This window comes from Crocodylus siamensis, chromosome 1, assembly GCF_052110815.1.
Source record: "Crocodylus siamensis isolate JL-2025a chromosome 1, ASM5211081v1, whole genome shotgun sequence".
NCBI classification, from domain to species: Eukaryota; Metazoa; Chordata; order Crocodylia; family Crocodylidae; genus Crocodylus; species Crocodylus siamensis.
The window spans coordinates 356,314,787-356,328,067 of NC_143395.1; the positions used below are offsets into that span (position 1 = coordinate 356,314,787).

Genomic DNA, 13,281 nt, shown 5'->3' on the forward strand with positions numbered 1-13,281 from the left:
CAAATCAAATAACTGAGCAATGACTGGCTTTTTGGAAATACAAATACTTTACAAAATCAACAAGCTGAAGTTTCATTTTTGTCACCTCCATTTTGTTTCTAATTGTTATGGTGGGTGACAGTCATGAAATAAAAAGGTTTTCTTAAAAAGCCTACTTTTCCTGCTGAGTAGAGAACTGGAATTTTCTATCAGTATGCATTAAATATAAGCTTGTCAAAAAGTGCATATTGCAATTTTATTAGACTTGAGTATGGATCATGTAATCAGTTTTCTCCTTTTTTGTTTTGGAGAAAGCATGTGAAAATGGATTTATTCAATACGTATAATTTGGAAGAATGACAAACCATGACACACTATGTGAACTGATAATGCTGTCAGTCTGGATTTTTATACTTCTGTTTTTATCAAAAAGATGATGGAATATAGGTAAAGACTTCTTTTTTAATCCACTGTATTTTAGAGTCTAAGTTTGGGTGCTTCCAGTCCTACAATTCAATTTAAAGGTCTACAGGAAAACTTTAAAAAATGTATTTTGGCTGTCATCTTATGCCAAACCAATATTTCTGGACTGCCATTATTTATCATATAACACTACTGTTTATGTGACTCTAGCCCTATGTCAATACACCAGAACATTTCAGAAATATCCTTTGAATCTCTTTTTAAGTCATTTTTGATTGTGAAGGGAGCTATACTCTCATCTTCTCAGCCAATCCTGAAAAAGTGTATCTTTTTTGTCTCATAGTTTGAGTTTCCAGTACAATGTTCCCCAGCTGCCAACCATTTCAATGAGTTAAAGTTAACAGAAGGACATACAATCTTTGTCTTTTCTTTCCTTTCCTTTTTTTTCCTTGAAGAAATTGGTATCCATAATGTGTTTACATCTAAGATTATAATTGGACTAAAATTCTGAATTTGTCTTTAAGAAGGTGATGCATTTGTGTATGAATCTAAGATACACACATATGGGACTGATTCTGAGAAATGCTGAGTTTTTGAACCCTAAGGCCAGATACATGCAGGCATGTGCAATTTGTGGTGCCGCAAACCTCTTTGCATTGCATAAACCACACATGCTGCACATTAAACCATGTGGCCCGCTGCTAATTTTCAGCCCTGGAGCAAAACAAATAAAACCCTGCAAAAAAAAGCGGTGCAAAGCACACCAAAGTAACATGTGCTGGGACAAATACCAAGACAGGGGCTCCACATGCCTCAGTGCCAGCCCAGGGCTGCCTGCTGCCCCATCTCAAGACACATGGTACCTCAGCTAGGTAGGGAGTGGCTGGCAGGGGGGAAAAGAGTGCCTCAGCGCTGGGGCTCCACAACACGTAGATACAGGGGAGCAGGCAGCCCAGGGCTGGCTGCTCCTCTGTCTCCGCATGCTGCTCTCCAGTTGGCTGCTCCCAAGGGCCTCAGCATGGGGGCTCTCTGCTGGCTAGCCCCATGCTGATGCATCCTGTGCCCCAGCCAGCCCCTCCTGCAGCACATGGAGCAACAGGACAATGTGTTCTGCTGCAAAACGCACCAGCAGGGGCATGCACTGCAGCACAAAGGAGTGACACAAATTTGTGTTGCTCCTGTTTGTACTGCTGCAAATGCATGCCCCTGCACGTGCAGACGTGGTCTTAGGAAACATCATTTTTTCAGGAACTGACTGCAAACACTTAATAATCTTATACCACATCATCATGGAGATTAGAGTTATATAAACATCCATTGCACAACGACGCCCACAGAATAAAAATACAAAGGTTCATCTAGAAAAATGAAATACTGTAACTCAGCCTTGATTGTAAAAAGACACGAATCAAGCATGAGATAAGTTTAAATCATGTTGTATTATATTGCTTAATTATGACCAGGGATCCTGGCTTTCTCTGATAAAAAATAATCCCCATTTTTTTAAATTAAAAAAGTAACTAAAAATCCACGTTTTTCCATGATTAAAAATGCAACACCACTAATATACATATATCTCTATATATCTATAATTTAGATATATAGACAGATATCAATTGATCGATCAATCAATCGATAGATACCTATATATAGCTATATCTGTATAGATATCTATATATAGATATCCTCTATATAGATGTCTATACCTGCATAGATATAGACATCTATATAGAGGATATCTATATATATCTGTATATAGATACCTTATATATAGCTATCCTATACAATATTTAGGATATATATCTATCGATTGATTGATATATAGATATCCTATACAGTATATAGGATATCTATATACAGATATAGATATCTATATATAGCGGTGTTTCATATTAATCACAGGAGAATGTGGATTTTGGGTTACTTTTTTAAATCTGAAAATTGGGGATTTTTTTTATTAACTGAGAAAACCAGGATCCCTGATTAAGAGATCAGTTAAATTATAGTGAGGGAGTAAGCTTATGAGTATTAATAATTATATATGCAGTGTGGTGAGTGTATGCTGTGCTTTATATATGTTCTCTGCTCAAAATGCTTAAAACCTAAGATAGCCAAGATAAACAAATACAAGACAAAGAACATCACTGAAGGGAGAAGACAGTTCAGAAAATCCTCAAGGCAGACAATACAGCAGGATTTCTGAAAGAAATAAGGATTGTACATCTGAGGAAGAAGCAACTGGGCAAAGAAGATGAGGTGAAGTGAACATTGTGAAAACCAAGGAATAAAAGAAGGTAATGAAGTGAACAAAAAAGATAAGTCTGAGGAGAGTTAAAGGACTGGGATCGAAAAATATGAATGAGATGAAAATGATACGCACGCAGACACACAGCATTATGTATGTGACAATAGTTTGTTGACAGAAATGCAGAGCCATACAAGTAAATACATTTTTCATATACCTGCCATATGTTTATGTATATCAGAGCTGCTTCTCCTTTCTATCCTCTAAGCAGCTTCAAACAGCTGCCACTTAAAACAACCAAATGAAATATTAACTGTCAACCCTCTTATCTCCACCTCCCATCCACACACATAAGGGAAAACATTTTTAAACCACTCCAAACCAAACTAAATAGAACTTCCCTCAGTCTGCAAAGATATGCAATCAATAGTGGCATATCTTCCTGACATTACACAGTCTAAGGTGCAATATCATTTTCCGGACAGATATACAGTCCAATCCATCATAACCTTGAAGACCTATACCATTAAGGGGAGAAGTCAGGTTTTACTATGGGCAGACAAGGTTAGTATTAGCTACAGTAGACCTTTAAATACCGTATTATGTATGGCAAAAAACTCCATCTCTCTGGAGACTTTTTGATTCTTAAAATTTTGGGGTGCTTGCTTACAATTTCATAGTCATACATTTTCTTTCCCTCTGAATTCTATATAGTTGGCTTCATGATAACTTAAGGCACCTGCTTGTATAGGTTTATTAGAGTTCTATGATACAAAGAATGAATACTACTGTTGGAAAATCTTTAAAACATTTCTAAAATTATTTTCCTGTTAAATATGTGGCGTACAAAGCATACATGACAATGTGATAGAAAAGTTGTATGGCACTGTTACAGTGTTTCCTGAATAACTCACTTATTTCCTGATCTCTGAGTTTTGCTTTGTAACCTTAACAAGCTTTTAATACATATTTTGTTTGGAATTTCTGAGGTGTCAAAAAAACCATAGGACCTTCAAATATTATATTAAATAGGCAGCTATAGTAGAATGCTCTGTATTATCAGTCTTTCTTACTTCCCTCTCTGCCCTCAGTTAATCATTATATCAAGACAAGCCAGCTTTCTTTGCTTCCTTTCCTTCACACCACCTTTATTTTTATGGAGCGAGACAGTGCTGACTATGAGTTTCCTTAACATATACTATGTACACATTGCCCAGGGAAAGCTGGCAAAATCATGCATATTATCACACAGCCCAACACAACCACTAAAAGGCACATTTAAAAAGGAGAGATGCTAAATTTCACGTTTCCAACAAGGATCAATGTGGCATCAGACTTACATAAAAATGTGTACATAATTATACATGTAATAATTATACATGGTAATAAAATGTATTTTTCACTGTCTCATTCTCCAAAACATTTGAAACATGCTTTCTTAAAAATATTCCTTGAACTGAGAACAAAACAAACTTCAGTCCAAAAGCTAAAGAACCCCCAAAGTATACAAAACTGAAAATACAATATAGAATGGAGCATATATAAAACAGTGACTATAGATCTGTCTCTGTATCCTGTCTTTAACGTAAAGAAAAAGACTACATGTGACTAGGGTATATATAAAGATTAACTCTGAGTAACTTTGAAATTCCTAGCCTATTTGAATTTATATGTGTGTTCATATATATAGAAAATAGTTACATACCCATGTGTGTGTGCGTGTGTGCGCATGTAATGTACTGTATTTACACTATTCATTTTATCGGGAAGGCACATAAAAGCAAAACCTGTGATTAATATATTTGGTAATCCCTTTAACTGTAATATCTATTTTTTACATATTTATCTAGCTCCTCTCTCTTGTTTCCTGAATTTGCTAAAGCAGTTTTTATACTTGCATTCATACTTACAGCATTGACTAACCTTCCATTTCTACTCCCTGGGCATCCTAGCACTGGCTGAATTAAATATGAAGCAAAAAAGAGAGAATAGTTTTGTGAGGAAACAAATAGAAGATGACCTTGAAGAGAAAACCACCAGGACTGCATGAGCTTTTGCTCTACAGTGCTGAATATCTGTAGCTTTTTAACTTCACTCTTTTATGTCACATCATAAGAAGCAGATTTGGAGTATTGATTATCATACATTATAAGCTGCTCACCTCACCATTAGCCTGTAATTTTGACTGCTGCAGCTAGCAGACAGTGAAGAAAATCGAACAGGCACTTTTGTACTAGCAGCAGAAACTATAAACACAAAGTGAACTATCACCGCCAAGGGCCAAATTAGTATTTATGAGAAAACAGAATCAATTTAAAGGTAAAAATAAATATATAAAATAGGTCATAGGCAACCCTGTACAACAAGGTGCACTGGTAGGGTGATATGCACCATCGGTCTTTATCTCTACTCTTGTCTACCTCCTGTTGAAAATAAACCCTTAACAATCCAAGTGTGTACAATAAACAGCAGCAGCCTAGAGGCTTTTGCAAATCTCTGGAGCTTTAAGGGTAAACAGTCAGAAGTGCTCTATGCACTTTAGGGAGAACGTATACTAAAATAGACCTGCTAAATTATCAGCCATAGAAAGAAAAGGAAACAAGCTACCTGGAAAATTATAGTTACCTAGATTGGAAATCTATAGTGGAAAGAAAGCTAATATAACATAAGAAGAAGGCTTGTTGGCAAAATGTAGATTTTATCATGTAAAATATATATTTTTGTATACTTATTGTTTTAAGCTATAACAAAAGCTAAATCAAACAATGGTCTTTTGTACTAGAGTTACAATAAAGGATACTTTTGTTGTGCTTTCTCTTTCCCTATGCTTTCTCTGGTCCTTGAAAAGAAAATAGAATAAAAATGGTGGTTTCAATACTGTTCTGTTTACAGAACATGCACCTTGCACTACAATAATAACTGCTGGTTCCTTTCAAATAGGTATAACAAAGAAAGAAATATCATTATTTCACTTATTAGTTATATGAAGTTCTGATATGGATAGCAAAGCAAACAAGTAAGGTTTCAAGATCTTATTTCTGATTTACATCATTAATACTATTTCACATTAATTGGCTCCAAGATGTTTATGTTAAATTGGTGAAAAAAAGGAAAGAAAACAGCTGTAGATATTATACAAGCAAATATAAATTAACAAACCACCAAAATCCCAGCATACAAAACTATTGCTAGAAACACTTTCTGGGCTATATTTATAATTTAAAAAATCTTTGCTAATTATATCAAATTTCTGTACGTAATGTAATAAGTCATATTCATGTTTGTGCGTATCTGTAAGGTTGTACTTCACTTCGGTATAAACAATTGCATAGTACACCTGTCCAAAAAAATCCTACAATACTCTGCATTTACAGTAGACACCCTTGGTCAAATCCTGTTTGCTTCACACACATTTCACTAAGTGGTTGACCTGGTAAATGATGACTGGAGTGCATTTTTGGCCTAAAATTTCATTCTTATACTTTTTAACAAGTGTTCCCATGTGCCACTATGTAGGGTTGGAACAGGGCTATACAAGAGAATGATTAGGTAGATAGGTAGATATATTTTGTAACACCGTGTATTGTAAGATATAAACGTTCAAATCAGGACTGTCCAATTTCTAGGACCTGATTGAGCCCCATGCTCTGGGGGCCACGTCAGTGGGACTGACATGCTGTACGGCCTGCACCAGGTGATTCATGGGCCCCCAAGCTGTGTAGATGTTCCCCTCCACTGCTGCAATATGTGTTTCCCCTCCCCCCAAATGGTACACCATGCAGGTGCAATTTCCCATTCTTCCCCTCTTCCACTGTAATGTGTGCCCTTACGGGTATCCCACCCAATCCCCCACTGCAATACCTTTCTCCCCCCTGCCGGTGCAGCCTGGACTCACCCTCAGCTGGCACTGCACTGCCCTGCCCCCTGGAGTGAGCACAGGAAGTGACAGCCAGAGGAGGGAAGGAGAGCATGGAGACCCTGGCTACTCTTGCAACTGGAGCCAAGGTAGGGCGGCAGCCGGATGAGAGCCTGGGGACTGCAACTTAACCTCTTGTAGGCTGCATGCGGCCTAAAAGCCACCAATTGGACAGCCCTATTTTAAATAATAAAGGAAAGAACAAGTAAGAGTATGTCTTCATAGAACAGTACAGTGCTCTGAAGAAATACCCCAAGCTAGCATGACTAGCTCAAGCACTGAAGTTTACACAGTGTAGCACCTTGCAGAGACACCCAAGTTGGTTCTGAATTTGAATACTGCAGAACCAGACGTGATACGGCTCCATCAGCACAGTAAAATAAGCCCTACTTCTCAGCAACTTATCTCATAGTGCCATGCTAATCTGGCTATACTGCTTCTAGTTCCAGAGCCAGTGCACAAAACTAGTTTGGGGTATCTCTGCAAGGTTCTGTCTGCATGGTATCTGCTTTAATTTTTTTTCCATAGATGAACACGAATTAGAAATGTTGTTGGTTTTTTTTTATACAACATTGTTATTTTCTCAGCTGATGCTTGCATAACCTTCATTCATCTCACATATTTAATATACTAAATGCTTTACCTTCTTTCAAAAAACTTGTAGTACGAAATCTTGGTTCTGCAACAATCACTGATTGCCACTGATTTCAATAGGTTATTATTTCAGATTTGGTGAAATGCTGTTATTTCTGATTTTTTTAAATTTGTTCTCCTTTATACATATTGAATATAAAAAACAAAAAAATACAACCCTACAAGCCAGTCACTGAGCACTCACATGTCTAAGGAGTGAGAAAGTGTTTGTGGGACTGGGCCTAAAGCATGCATCATCCTGTTCTAAAAGCAAGTGGCTGCAGACAATGAAATTACTGTCCAAGCCTTGCTCTCAAAATGTTCTCTTTCTTACTGCATTACAAAATGAACAATATTTTCTGACCTCTGTCACACATTAAAGAGAAAAAAGATCTGCCTTTGGATGAATGCACAGAGTTCATACTAACTTCCTGTGGTACAGGATTCACTTAACCTTTAGTTCTGAGGATGCATATTTATTATTGAAACTATTTACATTTGAAACTCAGTAATGAAATAGTTTCATAGCTCTCTGGATTGTACATATCTTTGGTTTGGCTGCACACAAATTAATACAAAGTAAAAAAAAATCAGCATGCACTTTGGACCAATAGAATAAGTTGTTTTAGAAATTATTTTACTGTCTTGACATACGACATAATACTAAATATTGAACGCCTAAATGTATGTGCATATTTGTATAAATAACTGAAAAATTAATTGCATAGATTGTCCAAAAGTGAATATCAATAATTTTCCTTTCAGAACTACAGCTAATTATTCCTGGAATATGATCAGAAAACCTCACAGAAGTGATGTGGAAAGGGTGTCTCACTTTTGATTTGAGGGAGACAATTGCTTTTACTGAAAAAATGTGAACTGAAAAGATTCTTACTAGGTATTTATTATAGAGGAAAAATCATGCTTTTCCTGACATGTCTTACATAATAGGGTTATATGACACTTGTGATGAGAACAATCAACTAAAGTACTACTTCTGAGGTTTGATTCCTATTTAATTACAATTGATTTTGACATAAATAAGGAGAAGTAAACAAACACTTCCATGCACATGCTCCCAGTTATTAAACAGGGCTGTGTGAAATCTGCATATTTATATTGGCTTGTCTATTGAAAGGCCTCCTTCAGTTAGGCAAAGCAATTAGACAGCAGGATGATTGACAGTAAAACCAAAATGGGCTGCCATTTTTTAAGCTCTTGGCTCTTGTGGGCTTTTTTCTGGTATTACAACTATCAACATATAAGGATTATTACCCGTATACAACATTGCCCTCCAGGTCTCCTGGATACAGGATAAGGGGAGTATGTTTCTAATACTGATGTAGCATAAAATATTTCAAAGGCAATAAACAGCTCGTGGGACAGTAGAATTAATCCTAGTTCACTGCTGCTGCGCTATATTTCAGAAGTATTTCAGGGCTGAACTGATCATTAAATCATAGCATATTAAAGAATCTTTAATAAGTAGGCTTTGAAATCATACTGGTTGTTAAAGAGTTAGTGGCAATCTCATATATTTTTGGAGGAAACAATAAGAAAATGCATTTGTTACCTGAAAATTTTCCTTCCTCACAGCGGGCTGGTCCACAGATCCCAACAATGGGTCTTTGGCCTCTGCCTTGCTGTTCTGCAGGCAAATCAGACCTGTGAGTCACAGACAGGGACAGCTTCCACTTCCCCCACATCCCAATAATGTAAGAAAGTCCACAGTTGAAAAATACTGCCTAAACCATGGCAAGTACCATGTAGCCCAGGAATCACTTTTGGCCTTTGACCCTTTAAATTCTGCTCTTCAATTTGTCCCTGACTGTGAACTGAGTCATTCCCACAATTTTTAAAAGATGCTTGAAACAGTCCCACCACTATGGTGGAGGCACCCTGCTTCTCATGCAAACCAAAATAATGCTGATGTGTGGTGAGAGCTCTTTCAGACACTGCTGTCCTATTTCAGCTGCAAACAGCTTTCCTACTGGACACTTGCTGCATCAGAGGGGCTCAGGCACTAGGCACCATATTATCTGCTTCTCAGCCTGACAGTACAAAGCACCAGATGAACAGGAAAAGAAGCAGAGGGGCTGCCCAAGTCTGAGGAAGCGTTCACTTCCCTCCTACAAGGGAAAAGAGAAATTGAGAATGAAGAAAAGGTTTTGGCTCTCCAGCCCTTTGCCTCTCAAGATGGCTGTGGGAGACAGGTGTGTACCTGTTTTAACGTGATAGTTATTGGTTACTAAAGCACCCTATACCAGCTGCAGAAAAATCGAAAAGCACATACAGAGCCTCTTCCACATCCTTAAAATAAGCCATGAGCCAGGCTACAAGGAAGAAGGTATAAGAGTTAGGCTACACTGGCTCTATATCTGAGGAGGGCTGCCCATGCTAAATACAGCTGCTGTTGATTTGCACAGCCTAACCAGCTGGTCTAAACTGACAAACTCTTAGTTTTTAAATTGTGAATATAGTGACTCCTTGCTGTAGAGCCCAAGAGTTGTTTCCTGGAAAAGAAGAGAAACAGAACTGCAACAATGAGCATGACCCAATACATCTATGGATCTATTTAAAAGAACATTACAAACTAACATATTTTCCTTTTCTTGGTCACAGTCATGTCCATAGATTATACAATGCAATTTTAGCTGTATTGCCCCATTAGATGGAATTGCCTTAGTAATGGTATCTGACTGAACTAATTAATTCTTTACAATAATTCATAACATATTAGTTCTCTTTTACTAAGATGCTATATGGTATGGCAGCCCATTAGCAAGTGTATCAACTGATCCCTTATGTCTGAGTCGAATTATTTGATAAACACTATTTGGGTCCCAGTCACTAAAAATAAATAATAGGCTGTACAATCTACTTAGAGATAAAAAAAAGAACACATGGCTATGACAGACAAAAGCAACAAATGGGGGAGAAAAGACAAAGGTAATGAAAATATAATCCCACTACTGATAATTCCTGAAGATAATATAGCTTTCGTTAAAGTGTGTGTGTGTGTGTGTGTGTGTGCGCGCGCGTGTAAAGAGCTATTCCTACCTGACATACAAGCAAGCCACTATTGGTTTATATAACAGCATTAAATATTTTTCCTAGGCTATCAATTGTCTCAACATACAATATCTAGAAAGGTGCAGTTTACTTTGTAACCTTCACAGAAGTCAGAGAGAGGAGATTTCTTTTTAAGGATGTCCTGATTTGTGGGTGGCACTCAACAAACTGAGAGGTCTCTGTTCCGAAGAGGCTCTATCTTGTTGATATACCCTCCAGTGGCTTTATTAACAACCAGAGTATGTAACCATTTTTCTTCTGGATGTGACAGACTGAAATAAGTAAGGTTTTGTGAGAGAATTAATTCACCCATTTCAGGATTACAGGTTTAACATTTGTCAATGGATAGTCAATCCCCTTTTAAATAAGCATCACTAAAAGGTCTGCCAAGCCACTGACACATGTTAAATTAAAGATGTGATGGGATCTGATGTTCAGTCCCAACAATCATGCCTCTGGCTGTGTCACACATGCAGGGCAAGAGGTGCAGTAGTGGGACAGGAGATTAGTTCCCAAGTACTCCATGCTGCTGGTGCAAGGGAAGCCTTGGACCATGATACTGGGCTCACTCTGACTGGCAAATAGAAAATTTGACTCCCATGCACTCCTGCAGCTGGAACCACTGGCTGACTGAATGTGGCTCCCAATTGGTGGGGATCAGGGAGTCCTTGGCTTCTATGTCGCAGGAACATATGGAGCCCTTAGCTTCTAAGGGCTACCCCAGCTGGGAGCGCTGGCCAGCTGTGTGGAGCTCCCAGCCAGGAGGAACACATGGGAGTCAAGGGCTCCATGTGCTCCAGAGATCAGGAGCACTGGCTCAGCATTCCCAGCCACCAGAGTGCATGAAAGCCAAAGGCTCTAATGTGCTCCCCAACTGTGAGCCCCTTTCAGTCTTAAATACCTCCCATGCAGTCCAGGACTGGGAGTACTGGCCACACATAAAATTTAAGGTGCAATAGGAACCAGCCTCAAAGTTAGTACACAAACAAAACAAGAAATAAGCCACAAAGTTATTGCACAAAATATGTGTAAAAACGTTGTGTCTTATTTCTTGTTTTATCACACTATTAATTGCATTAACATGTGGCTGGGTCACTAGTTAAAATGTGATTAATCAGTAAATCACATTTTAAGTGTTAGATCTGACAGGGGCCCAGGAAAACTGTATCCAGATACAGATCCTAAATTTGGCCACTGTCATGGAAGAAAGTACTGCATTTATTCAAATCCAGGACAGATTTTTTCCCTTCATCAGCAGCATGGGGAACAAGCCTTGTCTTGGATTTGATATCCAAGCCTGGAGCTAGAGCTAAGAGCTACCAGCGCTGCTGCAATTCAATTAGCGCAGGTCAGGGGCCGGGCCAGGTCTATGGTACAGGATGGGTGGCAGCCTTTGTTGGGTTGGGCAGATAGGTGGCAGTAAAGTGGGCTGGGGGATGGGGAAGCAACACGGGTCAGGGATTGGGTGGGAGATGGAGAAAGGCTGGGTTGGCATCACAGGTAGGGTTTGGGTTCATTACCAGTTAAAACATCTTATGAGAGATATTAGTTGGAAATGGCTTCAGTCTCATGCTCAACTTTATTTTCCCTGGATGACTGATCAAGAACTTCAAGGTTAGGTTGTTTTCTGATATTTTGAAGTCATAACTAGGCTGGAACACAGGCCTTAAAAACTCTATTGGTGGAACTCGATTGCTTTGATATGCAGCAGTTGAGAAACACCTCTTCACCTCTCGCCTTTTTCATGAATCCATCTCTATTATTAGAATCTTTAAGACAAAATGGTCATTTTGTTTTATACTAAGACCTGTCATTTCTTTGTTCCCCCCCATTTTTTGTAATGATATAGTTCACTTTATTCCCAAATATTTTTCTTTTTATAGCCTACTATTAGTTGGGAGAAGCTCTATCAGGTCATTAATGAACTATATATATATAATCCAAAGCAAATTCCTTTGAGAAACGTCATTAGATTCTTTAGCCTTGAACAGAAACAGCATCCACAGACACAACCAATTTGGAAGATGCTGTCAGTTAAATCTTTTTTGAGAGAGGTCCTCCATCTTACTTATACTAATGTTCTGTAAAGAAGGTGCTATATAATAAGGCATAACATTAATTACAAACACTTGAAACAACAGGCACCACTGCAAATGTTAAACTACCTCAAAAAATCAACCAATGAGTTTGTTCATTGAGTCCTTAGGAGAAAATCTTCACTCTGTGGAGATGACATAGTAGTTTACTAAGAGATGCACATGGTATGAAAGGTGATAAGCCTATTTCAACCATGCAAAAAATATCAGCCTTCTTGTGCTGTTTAGAAAACCATTTAGGTTTACTGGAGCCTTTCACTTTGCTACAAGTATATAATCTAGAATATCAGATACACTTTTTACTTATAATCTTGGTATATTTACTTTATTCGGACCTTTGATCTTTCTAGTTCTTCTGTGGTTATAGGAAAAAAATAAGCTGAGAGGCTTCTGTGCATCTTTTTAGGTTTGGTCTTAAAGATAAAGGGGAAAAGAGATAACTGGGCACCAGCCAGGCTTGCTTGATAATTTTAAAAGTGGCAATAGGATACAGGTTGTTTTTCTTGCAACAAAAAATGTTACTTTAATTATAAAGGAGTCCAGAAGGGTGAGGAACACCACACACAGCTGCATGGTTCATCCTGTCCCAGGCCAACCCATAAGATAATAAAATAGTAAAAAGTTGTTTTTCAAGAGAAAGAAAAAAAGTAATTTTTTTTTTCCCCTTCAGTCTATTTGCTACTGAACAGGTACACAGCATATCACATTTCTTGGATTTCAGGCATGCTATTTAGGTAACAGATAGAATGGCAAGGCTTAAAACTTATCTGTCAGGCTCTCAAGTGACTGTGCAGTTCCCACTGAAGAGGGATACAAAGCAGCTAATTTACTATCACCAAGGGAAAATGTTATAACATAAAAACATTCCCTCCCTTAGCTTCAAAAGTGTCTAGTACCAAGGGAGCCTAAGTATTTGT

The 13,281-nt window shown here is 38.0% G+C and overlaps 1 protein-coding gene across 1 annotated transcript in view; it reads right to left on the bottom strand.

Annotated features, from left to right (window-relative positions):
- PCDH17 (protocadherin 17) overlaps positions 1-13,281 on the bottom strand; it is a 110,356-nt gene that overhangs the window by 4,928 nt on the left and 92,147 nt on the right. The gene's annotated exons all lie outside the window — the stretch shown is intronic.